The sequence below is a fragment of the Pantherophis guttatus genome, chromosome 1 (genome assembly GCF_059756535.1).
Source record: "Pantherophis guttatus breed Tessera chromosome 1, ASM5975653v1, whole genome shotgun sequence".
Lineage (NCBI taxonomy): Eukaryota > Metazoa > Chordata > Lepidosauria > Squamata > Colubridae > Pantherophis > Pantherophis guttatus.
This window is the reverse complement of record NC_142063.1, coordinates 261809052-261832447: the sequence shown is the minus strand read 5'-3', so window position 1 is coordinate 261832447 and position 23396 is coordinate 261809052. Positions and strand designations below refer to the sequence as shown.

The 23396-nt window shown below is 38.8% G+C and overlaps 1 protein-coding gene across 10 annotated transcripts in view; it reads left to right on the top strand.

Moving 5' to 3' along the window:
* Positions 1-2053: 2053 nt before the first annotated feature.
* Positions 2054-23396, top strand: part of HIVEP2 (HIVEP zinc finger 2) — a 145085-nt gene continuing 123742 nt past the window's right edge. For 2 of the 10 annotated variants that reach the window (XM_087882837.1, XM_087882836.1), the window contains exon 1: positions 2090-2699. The gene's annotated coding sequence lies outside the window, so the exon portion shown is untranslated. Of the gene's footprint in view, positions 2700-3427; positions 3752-23396 lie in introns of those variants that run through there. The other 8 variants (XM_034418935.3, XM_060692258.2, XM_034418934.3 and 5 more) reach the window with 8 other exon arrangements.

Genomic DNA, 23396 nt, shown 5'->3' with positions numbered 1-23396 from the left:
CACGTGCATGTGCAGTGAAGCTGATCTAGGGCAATGGCTCGCATACCCACAGAAATGGCCCTGCATGCCACCTGTGGCACGCGTGGCATAGGTTCGCCATCACGGATTTAGAAAGTAATTGATAGCAAAATAGTTGACATCCTAAATTACAGAGGTCTGATGGTGTGACCTCATGCTCTTCTTTCAGCATTTCCAATCACAAAACAATTTGCTCTTCACCCAAGTGAAGACTGCAGCGAGCAGTTATGAACTGTTCCTACAGATAGGTCTAAGAGAGCTTCTGCAATTCTTCTGTACTGCCAGGACAAATTGTGGCAGTCTGATTAAACTCTTAAATTGAGGCGGTGTTTTTAAAGGTAATAAAACACTGCAGAAATTATCTGCAAAATTTGGCATTGTGTGCAAAAATTGAAAGTAGCTACACATTATACAAACACCATAAAAACTAGGAAGAATTTCCCATTTCAAATACACACACACAACTTTTTTTGTTATTCCTGAAATAAAATAAGTTGTAAAACATGGATCAGTGGGTCACATCCATTTCTACCAACCACCACCTGTATAGACATCTATTCCGATTTCATAATAACATAAAATGTTGAAATGTAGGTCCTTATGGTTTTCAACATTGCAAAATCCACTAACTGAATCAAACTTATGGGCCTGCACCAGGACGCTCATCTGTACAATTATTTTTGTTGACGTCCAGGTAGGAGGATGTTGCATTTGAATACAAGAGCAATTTAAACTTTTTAATAGAAGATGGGGAAGCCTTATAATTAGAAATCAAAAAGAATCTGCTCTTTAATGGACAAGCACTGGAACGAAACTTGACAGCAGAAATAGTGTGAAAAGTTGGAAGGAATACCAACAGGAAAGAACAACTAGATGCCCTGTGAAATTATGCTCACAGAGCAAGATTTTATGCCAAATAGCAACCCAGTATGGGAGACTGCACAGTTATTGAGCTCAGATATAAACTGTGATTTCTGGTGGTTTTCTCGGGTCAGCACATTACAGTCATATGAGTCGTAGGTGGATCTGTTTTGATTCCATTACATCCGATTTTTCCATAATGCGTTCCATCAGTTTTTCTACCCGCCTTGGGAACAGGCAAGCACAGCCGACGTCAAACATTTTGACTTTCTAGTTGGAGCACAAGGTCCCAAGGCGAATCGGGGAAGAACCGCAACAACTCACCGTATTATATAATAAGGCTGCGGTTAGATTGACAGCCGTTAACAGACCTTCCGATCTCGAAACGAGTTTATCACGACCTGCTTGCTTCCCTTAAGCCGAAATAAACTCAACCTATTTTAAGATCTTTTTTTTTTTACTGTAAATTCTACATTCCCCGGTACGTATATCAAAATAATACGGATTAGTTAAGAGATGAACAAAAGAGTTAATTATACATTCGAAAGCCTGCAGCGGAATTCCTAAGCGAATTGTTTTCCGTCGGGAAATGGGCAGGGCGTCTAAACTGTTCGAAGAACTCGAGACATTATATATAGGGTCATATGCAAAACCAGCGACGCTTTTGCAAACTGCGGATCGACTTTCCAACGGAATAAAAAAAACGATTCACAGAACAGGCGGTTGTCCTAAAGGTTGGAAGCAGCTGCAAAAAAAAGCAAACTTTAAAAATGCCGCAGGAATGCGGTCGGCGTGGTGGGGTGGTTTGGTTTTTTTTTTTTTGTTCTTAAATTTGGTTCTTAAATCTTCTCTCGGCACTTAATATGACCTTGGCCGGCCCAGGGAGGCGCAGAACCGGGAAAGAAAGAAACAAAAGGGAAATAGGAGGAGGAGGAGGAGGGAAAATGGGCAGCAGAACAGAAGATCCCACCCACATCCTTAAAGGAAATTCTCAAGCTGGGAAGACGCACAACTTTCGCATGACAAGTTGAAACCGGCTCTCCGGGGAGTTCCCTTTGCAGGGGGAGGGAAGAGGAAGCGAGATCTCCCCTGACCGACGGAGGGACTCGTAGCTCCCTCTGCGATCAGGGAAGCCCCGCCTCCTTCCTTCCTTCCTTTCTTTCCCTTTCCCTCCCTCCCTCCCTCCCCCGCTTTGCACGGAGCACCTCTCGTACACGCTCCGTCTGTCAAACAGACACACGTTCGAGCCAGGGCTCTCGGGGACTGGATCTTCTGGTTCAGCCTACTTCCCCTCCCTTCTCCGGGACGCAATGGGGGATCCGATGACATCACTGGCTGAGCTCTCCCCTTGCTCTCTCCCCTTGTAACTTCTGTTCTGGGAAGTGGTGCCAGGAATAACCCAGTCCGTCTGCAGATCAGAGAGGCTCCTATCATCCAGAAGGGAGGAAAAATACAAACACTCGCACACGCAACCGACCACTGCGGCCTCTCGGCCCTCGTCCTTTAAGGCTGATATATTTATAGACATACCTACTACACATACGAATAGTATCTGTATCCGTGCGGGTGTGTATGTACTTGTATACGGCGCGAGAAAGACAGCGCGGGTAGATACTTTTTATTCTATTTAATCGAGGAGGATAAAAGGAGAAAGCGATGATCGATTTGAACAGAAACACACGAATCAGACACCCGTTGGCTTGTGGAATACCTGTCGCTATTTAAAGCAAAGCTGCAAGGCACCCCAGACCCAGGCTTAGTAAGGGCGCAACAAGAAATGACACGCGGTGCAGAAGGCTTTCCTTCTCGTTGACTCCCAGGTGAGCTTTTGCTGCAAAGATACCTACCTGCCTGTCACCTCGTTTATTTCCAATACCGAATCCTTCTCTTCGGGGGAGGGAAAAAAATAACTGACAGTTCTTTGACATGGCCCTGATCCTTGTTACTGGAGCTTACGTTGGCCATAAAATAAGGAAGCGGAGAAGGGATCGAGCTGTTTCATTAGCTGCCTCTGTGTGTGTGTGTGTGTGTGTGTGTGTGTGTATGGGGGGGGGAAGTAATAGAAAAGCAAGGGCTCGTAGTTATAACGATGCGCTGCCCTGTGGTGTCTTTTTGAGCCATAGTTGGAAAGATGATTGGGTTGTCAAGTGAGGTGACCAAGGGAGTGGTCGGGGACAGCGTCCGGCTCCGGGCTATTCAGTTCCCGCGGGGGAGATAGGGAAGGTGTCCGTGTCTGGGGGGGAGTGGGGGAGACAAGACGTATGTGTAACGTCCCTCGCTTCGCTTGTCATGTGGGTAACGGGGCTGGTCACACAAGCCGCGCGTCGCAGAGAGCGTTTCTCTACCGCCTGTGATGCAGCGCACATTTGACTAATGGAAACCGATCTTGCAGAGACCCTTGCGAGCGTTGTCACATGCTGTTCCAGTGTGTGGCGCTTCTTGATTTGCATATTCGAAGTTCAGATCTGGCAACCTGACTTAAAAAGAACCGCCTCCCCTTCCTCCTCCTTTTCCCCCCGCCGGTAGACAATCCTCTCCCCCCCTCCCCACCCTTTCTGTTTTGTATGTGAATATATATGCGTGTGTGTTTGTGTGTGGGTGCGCGCCCGCGCGCCGGTGCGCGCGAACGAGGTCCTTTGCTCGTGGCCTGCTGTTAGGGAATGTGGGGAATACCCAGCATGTAAGTGTATGGAGATTAAGGAGCAAAGCGGGCTTGCGTAATCTCCTCCTGTGGGGAAGAAGTATGTGCATGGTTACTAATGAGCAGATGAGGAGGCGGAGGAAGAGAGGACGCGGAGCTCAGAAAGGAAGGGAGGTTGCTGCCGCCGGGGTCCCGGCTGAGGCATCGCTGCTCTCTCTCGCCCATTTCAAGGTAGCTTAGCGGCGAGGTGGTGAAGAGGGCACGCGCGCAAACGCCCGCGCGCGCTGGGGCTAGACCTTGCGAAGGGCGGCGGGTTTTTTTTTTTTTTTTTTGGCTTAAGTCGGAAAGCGTTTCAAAGCGCTGGGCTGCCTGCGCTGGGTGGGTGAGTGGGTGGGGGGGGGGGAAAGGAAGGGTCGCCCGGGTGACTTGTGGCAACCGCCTGAGCTTGGCTTCGTTTTACTTCTTGTGGGGCGGAGGTGGCATGTGGGAGCCCCCCTGGTGGGGGCCGAGGAAAAAGCGCGTGGCGGCAGCGGCGGCAGCTGTGCGCGCGGGGGAGGAGGGGAAATGAATGTGCAGGGCGAACGGAGGGGAGAGGTGGGGGGGAGAAGAGGGCGGACAAGCCGAGGAGAAGGATATCTGTGTGTTGCGCCTTTATGTCTGTTCCCTGAAGTGGGTGGAACGTTGGCCCGTTCCGGGAATGTTCCATGACGTGTAAAAGCCACAGGAAGGGGGTTAACAAGGGGCTCTGCCTGCTGCTGCTGCTGCTGCTGCTGCTGCGAGGGCTGCGAAAGCAGATGTGATCTCCCTCTCTCCCCTCTTCTGCATGCTGGCTTCCTTAGGGGTTTGCAACGAAATCTTGGCTCTCGCCTCCGCCCCCTTCCCCCAGTTGGTAGTCTCTTGCAAAGAAGTGTTTTCCCCCCCCCCTCCTCTCTTATATAATCGGTACGCATATGGATCTTTAGATACGATTATGTAACCCACAGGCGCTCTCATCCATGCTTGCTCCATGTAATCTTCGGCCCTTAAATGTCTGTGCGGAAGTGTGAAGAAGGGTGCGGGGCTGGAGGAGAGACTGAGAAGAGTCCTTTAAAGACTTGCCTGATATTGTCCTTGGGGAAACTGAAGGAGGAGGGAAGGGAATAAAGCCTGTTCTTGCCCTTTCTCCCCAGCGTTTGTTGCCTTTGTACTTTAATGATGGGAAATCAACATTTGAAGGGGAAATCCCTGGCCCCCAATGCCACCTTTTTTTCCACAGATCTACATGAAATATTTAATAATTTCATACTTAAAATACTTGTCAGATACACCATTGCTGTTCCTTGCCTGGAAAACATGAATAATACAGAGCAATGTGGGAAAAAAAAAGATGTTATCTCTTCTGTTTTATGTAGCTCTAAGGAAAATACTGTACATAAAATTGTTTAGGACTAAGAACAGTGTTGTAGCACCAGACTTCATTTATTTGTTATAAGGGAGAAGATCTTGATAGTTACTTTTTTCTACATTGTGCCCACATTTGTTCTTTTAAATGATGCATGTTCTCTTTGATAATATGTGAGACCTGTATGTAATAATTCTGTATTAATGCATAATATATTACAAATAAAACTGTTCAGCAGTTTGCAGAATATTCTCATTTTTTACTAATTAATCAGTTGACATTTTTTCCTGAACTTTCTAAAGGGCTTTTACGATTAGATGATTTAATAGAAAATATTGCCTATTGCTATTAGGGTTAGAAAAATGTTGTGCTTAGTAAGCTGCCCATTCACAAATTTTTAAAATGATTGGTTTATAGCATTGTATTTATTTCAATGGAATGGCAAGAAAATACTTTTATAACCTTAGTCTTACGGTATTATGATGGAGATACACGAGGGAGTTTACAAATGGAAAATATGAACGAGACCCATGTTTTATTTTTGTTTTATTAAAAGAAATGTCTGTGCAATATGTTTCAAGCTTTGATTTTTCTCCACTTATGCTATTGAAATAATGCTATTCTGTATAATATAAAAGTACATTCTATAAAACACTATGGAACTTACTTTTCAGTATATATGTATAGGATTGCTCCATCTAGCTCTTTGTCAAAAAACTGCCATTCAATAAAGCTTCCATACTTTAAAAATTGATGCCAGTTTGCACCATTTCTACATAGATTAAAAAGCAACTTTTTAAAAAAGTTTCTGCTGTAAGGGGAAAATAGTCGTCATTTCATATACTGTACTCAAATGAAATGTTGATAGTGTACCTGCATGTTACCAGTTTTTCATATTTAGGAATAGCACTGGAAGTATTACTGACAATAAATGATAGTATGTATAGAATGTTTCCTTGGATCTGATTTTTGTCATGATCTCCAAACTTACTTTTTACTTATTTTTTAGTATTTCTATATTGTGTGAAGTTTGAAAAAGATTTATATGTTTTTTTATGATAATAGTTTGGAGATTAAGAAGTTACAGTTGAAATGCAATTATTATTTTGTTTTAGTTTAGTATTATAAAATCTCAGTTGCGATAGTTTTACCTCTTGAAACAAGGACACAAGATAAATCCAATAAAGATTAGACATCGTTCTTGGCAAATCTTTAAAAAGTAGCGGAGAAAGAACTATATGAATTGTATAAAGTGTGGTTTTGTTACTGAAGAGGGTTTGAATTTTCTCTTATGGTGAAGTCTTAACAGATACAATTGGGAATCAATTTTAATAAATGGTTCTAACTTCCCAAGAATTCTAATCTTGTACATGGCTTTGTTAACTATTGCCACTAGATTGGAATAAACAGCTAGTATTCTCTACACCTTTGCCACCATCTAGTAGCTATTAACATTTTTGCAGCCCATATTTTGATTTCAAGCTGTCCAGCGGTATCTTGAGGTAAGATGGGTGACCTATAATTTTTATAAATAGATACATACTTTTTGTTAGGCCTTATATACTGTAACCTTTTCAGTAACGATGCGATATTGAGGGCAAAATGTTTTATGATGGTGAAACTTACAAGAATTCTCCAAAAGCTTTGAATATTTCCCCTGGTGCCCTTCAGATGTGTTCACTGAAGAGAAAAATTATTAAATACACAATCAGTGAAATCTTAACAGCATTTCAAATTTGTCTTGAACTTGCGCAGTTGTTGGTTTTTGACAAATCAGCCTGGAAATGTGATGAGCTATACTATCAGGAGTGTAGATGGAATTAATAGATTTTACAAAGCTCATTCCTCCTGCAAGATTATAATGAATGAGCCTACTTGTAGGAAAATGATCCTTTATTTAACAATACTAGAGTCTTCATCCAATTTGAATAATAGTTGAACTATAGGTTTTGAATTTGTGTAGCATACTAGGCTAAAATGTAGATTGAATGTTTGTGGTATTCTATGTAGAAATACAGCTCCTGCATTGTAAGAGCTATCTGATAAGCTTCATTTTAACTCAGAAATTGAATCTGGGATTTCTCAAGCAGCATCACTTTAAGTAATCTCAGTTGATAGGAGATTATTCTGGTGGGTGGCAGGTTTTGTTGAAAACCTGTTGATAAAACAGCAGATTAGGACGTTAAAGAAGTCAAGACCTGGCTGCCAGCTTGAGTTTGTTGATGCCTCCTGCCCTCCCACCCAACTTCCTTGATGGAAACAAACTGCCAATTAATTTAAGAAAGCTCTTATGATGTCTGAGGACCAAAAAAAATTAAATGTGCTACTGGTAATATATGGCAACTAAAGCAGAATGTGAGAGATACTAGAGATTGAAAGACGTGTGTGTGTGTGTGTTTGTTTGTTTGTGTGTGTGTGTGTGTATATATATATATATGAATGAGTCACTCTTGTACCACCCTAGAAAGGGGTATAAACATTAAGAAGATAAAGAGTATCAGGCTGATAAATTGAAAACATTTTGATTTTCTGAAAAGCTGCTTTCATTTAATCAGTTATATATACCATCTTTAGAAAATTCATTGAATTATTTCCTGTGATATACAGATGCAACATAAAAAATTAAAGTAAGTTTTTCCTTTAAGACTGTTTTATGCATACACAAATGTGTCAGACAGAACCAGCCTTCTAAACATAAACAACATGTGCAGATTCTTTTAACTGGGGGCATCTAAGGGTTAAGATGACAACATGAGTCCACAGCAATAAAGGAAATTTAATGAAGAAAGCTCAGTCTTTAGAACAAGATTGAATATGTGTAGTTAGTGAATTGATGGCATGGGCATGTAAGATATAGTAGCTAAGGGAGTGAAGGGTCAATCCAAATAGGACAAAGGTATATATTTTCGTTACTGTTTACAATCTCTTCCCTTTATCACTATGTCCCAATTTGACTTTAATTCAAGATAGCGTTTTCTGTCTCTGATGAAGTGGATTTTGGTAGATAGAATTACCGGTATGTCATAATACATTTGTTAGTTTGCAAATGATTACAAGAGACTTTATTTGAGTTGCAATACATTCATGGAACTATCCTTCAAATATTTATTTGATGTAATCAGCCAAACATTGGCTGGAAGTCTAACAAGTTTGGCTCAAGTGACCCTGGCTTTCCCATTTCCATAATAGGTGTAGATGACCAAATGTAACTGAAGAAATGCTTTCTTAATACTTAATTCAAGCTGTAAGGCAATACAAGAAAGAACCCTTAAAGGATTTTAAGATTACAACATTTTTACATGTGTGAGATCTGTTTATAGAGTCCCTGTTACTATGAAGACAAAACAAAGCCAAAAAAATTGCATTCATGTGCTTCTTGCTGAGTAATGATGCATGAATCTGCTTGGATCATCTTGTACTGATAATCACGCTGACTTTCTACTAGTAAGTTAACCTGGTTTATGTCATTTAATTTAAAAAAATCTTAATAAATCAGTAATTTGGTCATTTGTAAATCAAAGTAAGTCCTGGTTTTACAATCTTGAGAGATACCTTTGGTATAATGGAAAGATTCTTCTTATATGGTCCAGGCCAATTTCCTTATTCACCAAACAATAAATTGTAGAAATTATAGAAAAGGTACAAAATATAATTGTATTTTTTGGCAGAATGAGGGTATGCAGGTGAATTTACAAGTCTTCCTGATCCTTTGCTTGGCTTGAAGGAAAGGATGCTTCTTCATTGGTGATATTGGTGTTGAGATGGCTTATGAAATGATGGGAATACCCATGTACTTGTCATTCTATAAACACAGCAGCTAAATAACTATTTTAAATAACTGGTGCACAGAGAAAGAGGCTACTGCAGATAGACCAATATCCTGTTCTAGCCCTGGATATATTAACCACTTAATATCTGGTTATTGCCAGGCATTATAGGTCTTTCCTTTTGTTCTTTGTGATCATCTAAAGCTTGGGACCATGTTCAAACTTTACAAACTATTATTAATTTTAATCAGATAATTTGTTAATTATTGGACATTAGATAATTTCAAACTTGTGTTATGTAGCCAAACGGTTGTACCAAACTGCGTTCCAGTATCTGCATGACAAAATCACTCAGATTCGGGAAGGTCTGGACTCTGACTGGGTGGTTTCAGGGGGGATGACTGAAACCCTGGTCTTGAGAACATTATCTGGGATGAGTTTGATCCTGTGACTCCTGATGACGTGGACAGGATTCTGGGTAGACTGAACGCGACCACATGTTTGTTGGACCCGTGTCCCTCCTGGTTAGTGCTGCTTCTCGGGAGGTGACGCGAGGCTGGCTCCAGGGGATTATAAATGCTTCATTGAGTGAGGGTGACTTTCTCGCCGCCTTGAAAGAGGCGGTCGTGAGGCCTCTCCTCAAGAAGCCTTCCCTGGACCTGGCAGTGTTGTCTAATTATCGTCCGGTCTCCAACCTTCGCTTTGTGGCAAAGGTTGTTAAGAGTGTGGTTGCGCGACAGCTCCCCCAGCACCTGGATGAAACGGTGTATCTGGATCCGTTCCAGTCGGGCTTCAGGTCTGGGTATAGCACGGAAACGGCATTGGTCACATTGGTCGATGATCTCTGGAGGGCTGAGGACAGAGGTTGCTCCTCTGTCCTGATCCTATTAGATCCTATTAGATCTCTGAGCGGCTTTTGATACCATCGACCACTGGTTGGAAGAGTTAGGGGTGGGGGGGCACTGTGTTGTGGTTCTCCTCCTTTCTCTCCGACCGGTCGCAGTCTGTGTTGGCAGGGGGGCAGAGGTTGACCCCGAGGCACCTCATATGTGGGGTGCCACAAGGGTCGGTCCTCTCGCCCCTTCTGTTCAACATTTACGTAAAGCCGCTGGGTGAGATCATCCGTGGTTTCGGGGTGAAGTATCAGTACGCTGACGATACTCAGCTGTACATCTCCACCCCGGACCACCCCAACGATGCCCTTGAAGTGATGTCCCGGTGCCTGGAGGCTGTGCGGATCTGGATGGGGAGAAACAGGCTCAGGCTCAACCCATCCAAGACCGAGTGGCTATGGTTTCCGACGTCCCGATATAGTCAGTTGTTGCCATCACTGACTATTGGGGGCAAATCACTGGCCTCCATGGAGAGGGATTGCAGCTTAGGTGTCCTCCTGGATTCATGGTTGTCTTTAGAAGAGCACTTGACGGCCGTGACCGGGAGGATTTTTCATCAGGTTCGCCTGATTCGACAGTTGCATCCCTTTCTGGATCGGGACTCCTTACGCACGGTCACTCATGCCCGTCACTTCCCGCCTGGACTACTGCAACGCTCTCTACATGGGGCTCCCCTTGAGGAGCACCCGGAGGCTCCAACTGGCGCAGAGTGCGGCCGCGCAGGTGGTTATGGGAGCGACATGGCGTTCCCATGTAACACCTCTCCTGTGCAAGCTGCACTGGCTCCGGTGGTCTTCTGTGTGCGCTTCAAGGTTTTGGTTACCACCTTTAGAGCGCTCCATGGCTTAGGACCTGGTTATCTACGGGACCGTCTGCTGCCACCAGTAGCCTCCCACCGGCCGGTACGGTCTCATAGAGAGGGGCTCCTCCGGGTGCCGTCGGCCAAACAATGTCGACTGGCGGCCCCCAGGGGGAAAGTCTTCTCTTTGGGGGCACCTACTATCTGGAATGAGCTCCCCCCGGAGATATGGAGGTTCCCGGATCTACGCACCTTCCACCGCGCTCTCAAGACCTTTTTATTCCATCAGGCTGGCCTGGCCTAATTTTTCCCCTTTTTTCCCTTTTTAAAATGCAAATTTTAATCTGTTCTTAATTATTGGGGTGTTTTAAATCTGTCTTCGGCCAAATTGTTTAATTTGGTTTTATTCTGCTTTTAAATTTTGTATTTATGTGTTTTATCTTGTGGCTGTTCACCGCCCTGAGTCCTTCGGGAGTAGGGCGTATATAAATCAAATAAAACTAAAACAAACTAAACTTAAGAGTAATCACATATTACAATCTGGAAGCAAAGCTCTTCGTTTCTTTCTCCTGGGGGAGAATACCATGAGGTATTGGGGGCCATGGGGGCCATACCATGAGGAATTGCCTTTCTTGGGGGACAAAGTTACCCTGCAAGCTGGTAAAGAGTTTTATTTCCCCTTCCACATTTTGCATTACCACGTGTCTGAGGTTCTTGAAAAGGGCTTTCCTCCTTCTCCTTTCAATGTTTGATTTCTTCCACTTTAATCACCTCTTTGCCTTTATTTCCTTTGGGGCACTTTTAGGAACATGATATTTTCTTCCTTAGTTTTATAGGACCAGCAAAAGACCATAGATACAGTAATATCCATATTATACAGCAACATATTAGTGGCCAGTCATATAGACCTTGCTCTGTGAAAGTAATGGTCCCTACACTGCAGTTGTAGTGTATATGCTTGTATGTATTGTTTATTTCTTTTAACTTCAACTACGTGGCAGAGTCCAGCTGATTGGCTGATGTCTAGAAACTAAGCAGGGACGGATCTGGTTAATCATTGCGTAGGAGATCACTATGGTTAATCCTTAGATAGGAGACGAAGAAGACATTTCAGGGCTATAGGCCAGAGACAAGCAAATACATGTGTACAGTATGTGTGTGTGTAAAAAAAGAAGAAGATCCAATTGTTCAGTCACACGACCTCATTTATATATATTATAATTTACATACAAAAGAGCCAGGGCATTATCATAGTCATCCTGACTTTTTTGACCCACCCTACAGATTTCCCTAATGTATACTAATCTGAGAAGTTTAATAAGCCATCAAGAGGAAGGCAACATCAAGCCACAGAATTTTTTATAGCTATGCCATGTGTGCCATGGGGTTCAGGTGGAAATGTATTTGTTATTATATTTCTCATCTTCTAGTAGTAGTGTCTACTTATATAGAGAGGGTGCTGATAGAAACCCTTAATTAGACAGTTGTTCCTCTAAGCAAATGCAAACTGTTGTAAGAAAGGTATGTGGGCTGCATAGTTCAAAGTTTTTGGATTATATTTCTTAGTAGCATAAAGGCTCTATTTAGTTGTAAACAAATATGGTTTATTTGTTATAGCAACCAATTAGTATGTCTACTTATTCAGAAAACAAGTTTGGTGTGGTCCAGTTTAGTCTACTGGAAGAGCCATTTTTAGTGATTAAGGCATCTGGCTATAGAAACCAAGACAGAATGAGTTCCGGTCTCAATAGGTATGAATTTATGCAACTTCGAGCCAGTCAACATTCTCAGCCCAATCCAGCGCATAGGGGAAAATAGGAAGAGGAAGGAATATGTGGTATATTTGCTGCCTAATTGAGTTATTTATAAAAATAATAAAGGCAGGATAAACAAACCTAAAAATATTAATTTTATTTTAAGTTAGCCTTGTTTTCTTTATTTGTTGTATAAGCAATACATTGATAAGATCAAGCTTATGATATAGAACACACTGTTAATATGAAACAAATTATTTTGGAGTTAAACCTTTTAAATGCAGTAGTATTTCAGTTGATATTTTGAAAACTCTTTGGATTTGTCATAATAGTAACAAAACACACTAGAAAATCTTCCTGATTCTTATTTTTTATTAACTGAAAAATCGGAATTTTATTTTGCTCCTTTTTTTTGAGGAGGGGGTAATGCAAATATTTCTTGAAGGAAATATTTCTGGTAGGACTAATTACATTTCTTGGAAGCCACTATTACATTTGTACTCATTTACTGTATATTCTTCTCCATCTCACATCACACTATAGCTGCAGAAATATAAGTATCTTAACTGCCGAGTGTGCAGCCCGTCACACAAACTGTATCAGCAGTTACTTGGAGCCCATGTGGGATTATTAATAAGTGCTTTGTGAGTTACTACTGTGCTAAGGCAATCTATTGTATTGAGCTGGTAGCAGTGACGCCTCTCTGACTGTGATTGGATGAACATTGTTCATGGGTTAAGAAAATGAAAGGATCCCTTCTTCACAAGAGAAGGAAAATGTGGTCAATTTGGATACATTAAAATATTCTATCAGGTGGGCCGAGGACCAGGAAAGTTGTAGGATGTGGTGTTTGAGGGCTAGTGATCTGAGCTAAAGAAGGGATACTCAATATTTTGGGTGCCAAGACCATAGGTTGACCTCCAAAAAGGAGACTGGCCATCATAAAAAAGGAAATGAATCCAGGATGAAAAATTAAATCTAAATCTAAATTTAGATTTAGATTTAAGCTTAATTAAATTAAATGCAATTAATATGATTACTCCCTATGACTTTAATTTTTTCTTTACTGTCCTATTAAAAATAGAATTTGGTGGCAATTTTGAGCTGAGGGGGCAAATCTTGAGGACAGGTACAATCCTAAGGCCCAAATAGAACCATAGGATAATAAAAAAGTATATAGAGATACTAAGACTTGAAGAGAAAGGAAAAGTGGTTGTAAGAGAAAGAACTAATTAAATTACTGGATTTGTAGATATTACACTGCAAAAACATATGGACTTCAAAATTCAACCAGGGTAAATCAATAGATGCAATTTATATAGACTTCTGTAAAGCCTTCGATTCAGTGGTATACGACAAGCTACTTCTAAAACTAAAATCTTATGGCATTTCCGGATTCCTGCATAAGTGGATAGCTGCGTTCCTATCAAACAGGCAGCAAGTAATCAAAATAGGTAACGCCTTATCTAACCCTGCACCTGTTAACAGCAGTGTCCACCAAGGCAGTGTTTTAGGACCCACACTCTTTATACTTTATATAAATGACCTTTGCGATCATATTATAAGCAACTGCGTTCTCTTTGCGGATGATGTAAAACTATTTAATGCCACTGACAATGCTGCTACTCTACAAAAAGACCTCAACTATGTGTCAGAATGGTCAAACAATTGGCAACTCCAAATATCAACCAACAAATGTTCTGTCTTACACATTGGCAAAAAAGATCAGAACACAAAATACAAGCTGGATGGATACGACCTAACAGATGACCCTCACTCTGTCAAAGACCTTGGAGTACTCATCTCAAATGATTTAAGTGCCAGAGCTCACTGTAACAGCATTGCTAAAAAAGCATTAAGAGTTGTTAACCTAATCCTGCGTAGCTTCTTCTCCGGTAATATTGAACTGCAAACTAGGGCATACAAAACTTTTGCCAGACCAATTCTTGAACACAGCTCATCTGTCTGGAACCCGCACTGGAATATCGGACATTAATACAATCGAACGAGTCCAGAGATATTTCACAAGAAGAGTCCTCCACTCCTCTGCTTGCAACAAAATACTTTATGCCACCAGACTCGAAATTTTGGGCTTAGACAATTTAGAACTTCGCCTTTTTCGGTCTGACGTAAGCATAGTATATAAAATCATCTACTACAATGTCCTACCAGCCAATGAATACTTCAGCTTCAACCAAAACAATACTAGAGCACACAATAGATACAAACTTATGGTAAACCAATTCAAACTAGACTTCAGAAAATACGACTTCAGTAACAGAGTTGTCAATGCCTGGAATGCACTACCTGACTCTGGTTTCTTCCCCAAATCCCCAAAACTTGTCTACTGTAGACGGGGACGGTAGGCACGCTGGTGCGCTTATGCATGCTCCTTACAGACCTCTTAGGAGTGGGGTCACTCCTAAGAGGTCTGTAAGGAGCATGCATAAGCGCACCAGCGTGCCTACCGTCCCTGTCCTAATGTTTTCTTTTATTCGTATCCTTTTCATGTATTTATAATTATGTTTACACTTGTATCTGTCATAAAATACATGCTTTGTGAAAATAAATAAAATAAACATTTACAGCTGACAAAAAGGATAGATAAATTTTAAGACAACTTTTTATTGAATTTTATTGTGGATGGATGAACAGATAACCAGAATTTATATGCCGCTAATTTAGCAGATATAGATGGATTACAATATGCAGTCTAAAAACAATCATAAAGTAATACATAATTCAAAGATGCAATCAATAACATTGAAAACAGTGTCTAATTAACATCTTCCTAAATGAATGCCTTTGGAAGTATTAGAAAAAACAGCAGTGTTGGCTAGCTAGGTTATTGGCTTTAGGGGACGTGTTTTTTCAGAGAGTGAGGAGAGCTGTATTGGAGGAGTTCATATTCAGATTTCCAGCCTCCTGAAACCTTGTGAGGTGGACAGCCAAAATATCTAGATCATGTAGAATAGCCACATTCTACCTTGGGGGGAGGGGGTACAGTGCTAGTAGTAACAAAGGTCCAAGCCACTTACGATTGAACATATGGATCTCTTACTAGACAAGAATCTTGAACTCGTATGAAGAATCAAAGGGCAAAATAGTGTCAAGACGTTGTAAATTTTGAAAAACCACCTGTTTGTGCAACCTTTGCAAATTGGTCTTTTTGTCTTTTGTACTCCTGATATAGAAGTACAAGTGAAGCCATCCTGTGTTTGGGGTCATTGTGTTATTCATAGGACAAGCACCCTTTCAAGTCCCCTGCTCCCAACTTGGATTTCAACCAGCCAGTTTAGAAAAAGATCACACAGGCTTGCTGATACAGGACTTTGGCGACAATAAAACTTTATATAATCTCTTCAGTGGATTTACTTTTAGTGTCATAAATACATCATTTCTTAGGATGCATCTGTGTAACATTACACCGTAAGTGCACAAGGCTTGCTGATAGGTTTCCATGATGTGCAGAAGATGTTTTAGGTCTCTATGTATTTTTTTAACAGCGATACATTAAAAGGAATATACAACTATTAATCTGTATTGGAGAATTGGGTGTGCAACTATCTCTCTTGCTTTCTTCAGAATTGTCTTCAGCTGTTGTGATGAGCTGGGGAATGGTAAATATAACTAGTGGTATTCATTAAGAAGCTATAATAATTCAAAATAACACCATGTACATTATGACGTGTGTTATGGCATAGTTCAAATGTTATGACTGTAATGACATCTTGACATTTAACATAAATACCTACATTCTGTTGCATGTATGCTGGCAGCCAGGTACACATTCATTTCCCCCTCTTTCAGCCTCTCCCCATAATGGAAGCCTGTGTATCCTACTATCCATCCTTTTTATTTCTAAATAATTAAGTATACTTGGCATACCAAGCATTATTATGTTAAATTGATCTTTTTGCTTACTTCAGAGTAACCATGCCAGGAGAAGATTATGCAACAAGAGCTGGTTTGCTAAAGTGGAGTAGATTGGGGAGTGGGTATAGAACTGGCAAATGAAAAGGAGATCTGGAAAAAGAGAAACTAGAAATAGGGTGGAAAAAGCTGGATTTATTCTTCCAGTAGCATATCACTGCTATAAATGTCCATATCCCTTTTCTAGGAATATGGGTAAAACTCAGGAAACAGAGTAAACATTTCTTCTCAGTACAAAATACAGTACTGAGTTTAACATGAGAAATAGGATGCAAAATGGGCAGCTTCATTTTGAAGTTAAGGTATAGTCTACCATTGATGGCAATTGCCAACTTGTGATAGGGATTATGGATACACATTTTGTCTGTTTGTTCCTACCCCATTATCTGTTTTTTTCAGGAAACTGATGCCTGTGCTTTCAGAGATATGAAGTTATTGATGGGGAAATTATGTGCATTCTTGAAAGCAGTTTATGTAGTGCATTGATTTGGGCTATGGATTGAGTCTTGCTCAGTTAAAAATTAACTTCTGATATGAAGACTTTAAGAGTCTTTTCAGTAATTCACTAGTTTCTTAGTTTTACTCTATTTCTTCTGCCAAGCATAGGGATCCTCTTTGTGACATTGTTGTTAACTCTTTGACTACTTTCTTTTTAAAAACTTTATGGAATTTTATATATGATGATATTAAGTGTAGGAAATACTTACCCAGTTTAATAAGAGCATTGTGATATTGTTTTTGTGCAAATTAATTTCTGTGATCTGTGTAGAAGCTGTATGGCTGTTTATAGAATGTGAAATGATGCATTCTTCTCATTGTGTTCCAAGGTCTCTATTTATATTTTAATTTTAACAACTACAATAATATGCAGATGTTAGATGTTTGCGATCACATAATGGCTTCCCCACCTGTATTTCATCATTCAGTTCTTTATTCATTGTCTGTCCCAAATTAGAACATGTGCAGTACTTTGGATTTTTCAGTTTTAAATATTGCAGAGCTTTTTTTTTTTTTTTTTAAAAGCCATTCAGTTGCTGCAAAATGTATGTTCAGGAAAGATATTGCTTTGAACACCTGTAATGGCAACCAAACAAAGAGACTGGCAGAAAATAAGATGATTAGAGATTGCACTGATGACACTAGCTTGATTTTACAAGTTGCTGATAGTCCTGGCAAAATGAGGTCCATCGGGTCATGGAGAGTTGGAAACAACTGAGTGATTTAAAACACCAACACTGTCTTTAGTTTGGACTAACCAATGCATAGAGCCATATCAGGTCTAAATATTTTTCAACTCTGAATTTATTTGGCATACAAAAGAAAAGTCAGGTCAGACTGAAATAAGCACAACAGAAATGACTATCTTTCCAGGAATAATGGGTGTGAAAGCGCATGTTGTCTCTTGCTATAGAAATCAGCCCAAAAGATTGAAGCAGATATAACTAATTATTTCTTTTTGTGCACAGTCAACGAGAGAGCTGGGCAAAAGTCTCCCCAATGATTTTAATAATTTTTAACAGGAAAAAAATGGAGTTATCCCAATGTCCAGAGGAACAAGTGTATCAACAAAAATGTGGCTTATACATGAGTGCCTGTAAAAATATTTGTTATTCACTTGGTGATCCTAACTCACCATATGAATTGCTTTGGAGCACTGTACAGTGTTGACTTTAGCTGTCTGTGGTAATGTGCGGTGGACAAATTTTGCATTTGTTTTTACATAGTGAAAATGCAAAATTGGTCTGTTTCAGCTTGATGGCTGTGAACAGTTGGAAATTACTAGTTCTCGCCTACTTCTCATTATGAGAATTAGGAACAAGTTTGCCATTTACCTATTCTTTAATTCTGTATTCAGTTGGAATGAATGGTAAAATACTATAATATTTCCGGCTGCTGCTTTCCAGGCTGTATCTAGAAACAAAGGCATCCATCCTTTGCAACCAGCCCACCAAAAGCAATTTATTAGAATATGAAATTAAGTGCAACTTAAAGAGTTGAATATTTTTTTTAGAGTTTAATTTAAGGATTTTTAAAAAATGACTACTTGTCTTATATGAAATATTACACAATATTATGTTGAATAAGATTGAATTGACCTCATTTCTTAAATTTAAATGTTTTCATTTTGACTTTTAAAAACACTTGATGGCATAGGACTGGGTTATTCGAGGGACTATCGCTATCCCTTCCTGATTACACCTGTCTACATCGGTTCTGCCTGCTAAAGAGCTACATTTGGTGAGACTAAAGAGAGGGTGTTTTTTTTCCTGCTGAAGCACCCACCTTATGGAACAACATTTCTCTGAAGTGAAGTTGGCTCTATCCCTGTTAATTTTTTGTAAGTCTTTCAAAACATGATTATATCATCAGGCTTTGGAGTTTCAAGGGAATGGGGAGTTGCTGAGGTGGCTCTAATTTGTTGTTCTCTTCTTGCCTTTTAATCATAATTTTAATATTTCTAACTTGTTAACAGTTTTATGATTTATTCTACACTGCCAGAATCATGTTCTGTGAAATGAATAGCTTGTAAACATGAGGAATAAATGCACAAAATAAAGAGAATTTCTGTTTACATTTGCTCAGCACAGTTTTGCTTTACAATATCTGCAGTTTGTCACTTGATCCTGGTTGATAGTTCATGTCTGTAAGGCAGGCTATAACAGTGGAGGACAATTTGGATCACATGACACTGCCGACGAATGGATTGTGGATGGCAATCCACAGGAGGAATAAATAGACACTGGGATTATTTACAAGTATGTGTGCTGGAGCACAGAAGGCTCCCATATGTTTCAGGTTGATACTGGGAAGACATTTAGAGTTACGGTCTTGAGAGAAAGTTCGTAAATAGTGATATTTTTTCCTTTAAATATGCCCTGAAGGTTTAAGTATTATCTTCTAAAATCTTGGGAAATTATGCAGAGTGAAAACATTTTTTAATCTATTCTTCTGTAATCTTGAACTACTTTTCATAGCAGGAGCTGCTTGTTCTTATGGTTGTTTCTATTTCAGATGCATCTCTCTTTCCAACTGTACTTCCTTTTCTTTTTAGGTATGTGGATAGGGGGACTGATAAATGTTTTGCAGTAGGTTGGGTACTCTAGGTCTTGTGTATATAAAAGTTTTATCAAAAAGAACTGAATTTGTGCAGTGGTTGGTTGGGTGAGTTGTTTGCTGTCTCTTGCTACTTCTTAAAGCAGCCTTCTCTCTGGTGACCTCTTTCCAAAGCCATTCCTGAGAATTAAGGAATCCTCTGAAGTAATCAGGGTGGATTTGATTTAAATCAAGTTTATTTAAATCGCTATTTAAATCAAGTTCATTTAAATCACAATTACATATACTCTTTCACAGAAAGCTTTTTGAATGAATTAGGAGTTTCAAAAATAATCAACACATTTATTTTTAAAATCAGCCTATAGTATATTGCCTATTTGGAAAAAAAAGTCATTGAAAACAGTTGTATCTGAATATAGAGAGAATGCAGAAGTTTAAACATAAGTTAACAGAAGCTGGCATAATGTCTGATAAACAAATTTCAAGAGGTGTTTACTATTTATGTGCAGATTTTTTTAGATTCAAAATAAGAAAACATTGAATATGGTAGCTGACACTTTTTTACTGAGTAGTTTGTAACACCTACTTTGATAGGAATAACAGCTTTCAAATGTTTCCTTTTGCCTTTCTAAACTTATTTTATTATTTTCCCTACTCCTCCTTACAGAACTTTTCTAGGGTAGAAATATTCTTAGATCTGCTTGGATGAACTGCATGTTTGAGACCTTCTTACATACCTTCATTATTAAAATCTGGGGACTAAGGAAACCATTTCAAAACTTTTTATCTTTTTTCCCCCTACTTAAGTATTTCATGGTCAATCTGAAGAGATGTTTTGCATTATTGTCTTGCTGAAAAATCTATTTTCAGTTTTTACTGACCATGAGGTATTAGCTCGAAGACCAAGAAAAACCTCTTGCTGGTGTTGCCTGAAAACTAGACAGTTTAGCAACACAGAACCCACAGTTAATTTCAGATAACCTGTTGGAAAATTCAACTGGCATTGACGTAGTTGTCCACAGGTCCATAGTGCAGTGGTGCTTATATAAAAATGATGTGCATGGGGCAGAAGAAATATTTTTTCCAGCTTCCTCACAAAAATAATGGTCTAAACTAAAGTATGGAGAGGAAAAATTTGAAATATTTTGAAGCAAAGAACTTTGGACTGATGAACGGAAAAAAATTGTTCGTTACAACTATGCAAAATATATTTGGAGAAAAAAAGGTGAATATTTGAAGAAAAGAATACCTTGCCAAATGTTAAACCCAAGGTGGCTTTATTGTACTTTAAGATTATTTGGCAGCCTATTGCCCAGAATATACTGTGTAGGTGGAAGGAAGAATGGATTCGACTATATATCCATATATTCTAATGTTCCATAGTTAGGAAAGAAATTAAAGATGAAAAGAGGTTGGATATTTCAGCAAGTCTACTAAGCACACATCCATATCAACCATGTTTGCACTTAACAGGAAAGCAAAATAATGGCTTTGGAAATTAAAATATATAAAGGGGGCTGGAAAATATTTGAGTTTCATTAGAAAAAAATGTTGGTAACCAGAATTTGAAGAAGCCATTGTTAATGAATAATTAATATAAATTAGAGATAATTGTGAAGCTAAATCTGTAATACCGTGTTTCCCTGAAAATAAGACCCTGTCTTATATTTTTTTGAACCCTGAAATAAGTGCTTGGCCTTATTGCCATGCGCTCAAAAGCCCAATTGGGCTTATTATCAGGGGATGTTTTATTTTTGGGGAAACAGGATAGTTATGGTGTTCTATATTAAGATACTTTCTTAAAATACCTAGAATTGTGGAGAGTCAGAGGGCATCTAAATTTAATAAATTATTATTTAATAATAAGACATGGTTTGCAAGAAAAATATGTCTTCAATAGATGGCATCATAGCAGCTTGTGAGCTGTGTGGAAGAATTAAAAATATGTATAGGAGTCCATACAAACTGCACAGATTTATTCTGTGTCTTCATTAAAGGTGTATGTATGTGTGTTAAATGCCAATATTCACACCTTAGTAACATGATAATTCTAATTGCAATTCTGCTACCTAGGCAAAGTCTGTTCAACAGACTTTTAAAAAGTGTTAAGTTACATCTGTTTGGATGACAATGAAAGCATTTTATTTAGCTTTTCCTGTAGAAAAAGAAAACTTTTCTCTTCATGAATATACTAGGAAATTATATTTTTACTGAAGAAATGTGTTAAACTTGTAAGCCATTCGACAACGCTAGGAAATTTGGAGTATAAGCAAGAGAAACATGGATTGAGACACGACTGTTCTGAATGCTGTCATATTTGCTTTAATTCTTATATATTCTACTTCTAATTTTTAAAATATATATTTTATATATTTATATATATATATATATATATATATATATATATATATATATATATATAATATAATATAATATAATATAATATAATATAATATAATATAATATAATATAATATAATATAATATAATATATATATTTTAACAGTCGCTTCGATTGTCGTTGTGAGCCGCCCTGAGACCTTGGAGATAGGCATACAAATTTTATTAAATAAATAAATATTTACCCACTCAACCAAGGCACCTTGCTCTCAATAGCAGAGTTAATGACAAGTTTTTAATTTCATCCTAAAAAAAAATTCCAGCAGTTTTCCCACTGAAGTATGTTGGATGACGCATTAACCTCGTCAGTATGCCTTGTTCAATTAATCATGGTAAAATATACCAAGATTTAACACAAAATATGAACCTAACCAGTACAGAGTTAATGGGAAGTAAGAACAGGTGATTATTCATCTTATGCTAGAAGGAAATACTCTGGAATACATGAAAATATTATAACCTTGGGCAAAAGATGTGAGTTAACAAAACACATTATTAAGCAACCTGATTATCTGATAAGGATCTTAACCCTGTAGGACCTGTACTGAGTTTGTGAACATTCTTTTAGTGTGTTTCTTACTGTACAGGTAGAAATATGTGTACACTATGTAGTAATTGCAAATTACTCACTGGAGCTCACTGGATTATTAGTAAAGGATTTATTTCAACAGTTACGATCTTCATATCTTCTTCATGGATCCTCTAGATATGCAAAAAATCTAAATGTTTCTTTAGTAGTATAATGCACTCATTCATCTTCTAATAGTATATATTATTTTATTATTTATACTTAATCAGTAAATAGTAGAAGTACTGAAACAGTATTTCAGTCAGTAGGATCAGCCAGTTCCTAATACAGTTGTATAAGGGATATACTTTTGTATGGAATACTGAAAGTAAAACTATTCTGTACAGAAACCTCACTGGAAGTTATTGAGAATTGAGGACTTGTGCTACGGCATTTGCTTTCATTCGTTTTCAAGAAGATTGCCTCGTGAAGTGGCAGTGCGGGTTTTGTTTTACTATACCAAGAAATTTAAAAATTCTTACTAGTAATTATGTTGATTCTGGTCATTTGCTATAATTGCAGATATATAATTGTGCTAGATTCCAGAGTTTTAGTCTATCCAGTTTTTGTTTTTTGGCAGTAGGTTTTCATAGTGTATCCTCTGTGGTTACTCTAATGTGCTTTCTACTCAGAACAGATGGCATATTATGTTGAACGTTTGCAATGCTGACTGATTTTATCCTTTTGATTCCCACAAAAGATGTCACGCTTATCTGGAAGGATTCATCTTTGGTCAGAGGTTGTGTTTCCCAGGTGACAATAATCTCAAACCATTCACAAGCCTAACTATTGGTATCAGAATTACTTGGGCCTTCAGCAAAGAGTTGAATCTGTAGGTGGCCTTTTTCGGAATTCTCCAAACAAATGTGCTTGTTCATCAATTCAAGGCAAAACAATTAAACATAATGGAAACTATGCTACCAGCAGTTTATGTAAAAAGATAATGCTTGAATCTGTAATAATAGATGGGCATTTATTTTCATTGCTCTATTTTCAGTGGAGAGAAACAACAATTGTACAAGTGCAGAAACATGGAAAAGCAGACATTGGAGATGTTTTAGTTTCCCAGGGTAGTTCCAGATGACGCTTTTGTGGAGCAATCATCCTGTCTCTAACAGATTTTTTTATTTTGGAGTATGGAAAAAAAGAATAATTATGACTTTCCATGTGTAAGTCTTCTTTGTTTTCTCACTGTTTCATCTTTTAAGGATAAAACAAGAGGAAAGTAAAAAGGTTCTGGTTGATAGATATCACTAATAAGCACCCTGAATGTATGGGAGGCAACCTGGGCAATTTCTGGAAAAAAACATTTTCTCAAATACAGACTC